Genomic DNA, 1,336 nt, shown 5'->3' with positions numbered 1-1,336 from the left:
GATAGAGATAGAGATAGAGATAGAGATAGAGATAGAGATAGAGATAGAGATAGAGCCCACATCAGCAGCAAAAGTTTTCTGGAGCTATCAGTGTATACAGTTGGGTGCAGTAAAGCAAGAGATGCCCATTTTCAGTGCAGTTAATTTACTAAACAAATATCTCTCATTGTAATTTGACATGAGCCTTACTTCCCTAAATGTGTGTAAATATGTAACTTATTTGATGGGATCATTAATAATCATAACAGCCAACAGCTATCTAGTTAGAAATTTACTATGATGCTGAAAAATACCCYGAATACTGCAATACCTTTTTTTTTGTCAATCAAGGAACTAAAAAGAGAAATAAATCTTGTGCTCTTTCATTAACCTGATGTTGAAGAATAGTATTAGTTCACCAGTGATCCTTGCATCATATTTCAAGAGTTAACAAGTCTTACAACACTTAAAAGCTTTTTAAAAACCACAAACAAAACACAAAAAACCTAACTACTTTGCAGTGAAATTTGATGCAATCTAAAACAGTTAGTACATAATAGATAATGTTCTTTCATAAACTTACTTTTTTGCTCTTAGTACTGGCATCTTTTGTGGAATAGAGTATTTGCAAGAGAGAAAATGCAAAGTAAAAAGAAGTCAGCAAAACCTGCTACATAACAAAGGTGCCTCTAGGGAGGGTAAAATAAGAATGCTTAATTGTATTTAAACATGAGTATGTATTTTTGCATAAAACTGCTGCCACTTATTTCTCCTTATTAAAAAATACATGGGCATTTGGACATGTGGTAATAGAAGGAAATAATTCTTATTCCAGGAGTTATTTGTTTTGAGTAAATATTAACCAGAAGGTATTTCTGAGGCAAATTATGAAAAAGGAATTTTTAAAGACTTACACGTTGTTAATTCTAATAGGAAAATCCACAGCTAGTAATTTTCATTAAGAGATTATGTATAAAGAGTCTCTATAAACCTCCACATCTAAGAGATTGTGTAAGCACAATTCTGTCTTTGCTCATGTTTTCTCATATGCTTAGTGCAGATTGCAATTCAGTATTTAACAGGGCTGCAGCAGGCTCTGCAGGGGTGACTACAAATCCTATTTTTTCACACTTCTTAACAGCATCAGGGAGTCAGAAAAGCAGTGAATAAAGCAAGGCATGTAATAAAAAATTGGTTATGCYGGATGCACTCAGGTTTCACCCCACTCTTAGGCATAGAGGTGAGACCTAACCCAACAGACAGCTGTTATTTCTATGCGCTGCTGTATTCACCAGATTGCAAACAGAGCAGAATATGATCTAAAGAATAAATTTTCAGAATCAAAGGGTTTGGTTGG

Source organism: Malurus melanocephalus, unplaced genomic scaffold (genome assembly GCF_030028575.1).
Source record: "Malurus melanocephalus ecotype Western Australia unplaced genomic scaffold, MMel_1.1 scaffold_80, whole genome shotgun sequence".
NCBI lineage: Eukaryota > Metazoa > Chordata > Aves > Passeriformes > Maluridae > Malurus > Malurus melanocephalus.
The sequence above is the reverse complement of the archived record's forward strand: the minus strand, read 5'-3'. Positions refer to the sequence as shown.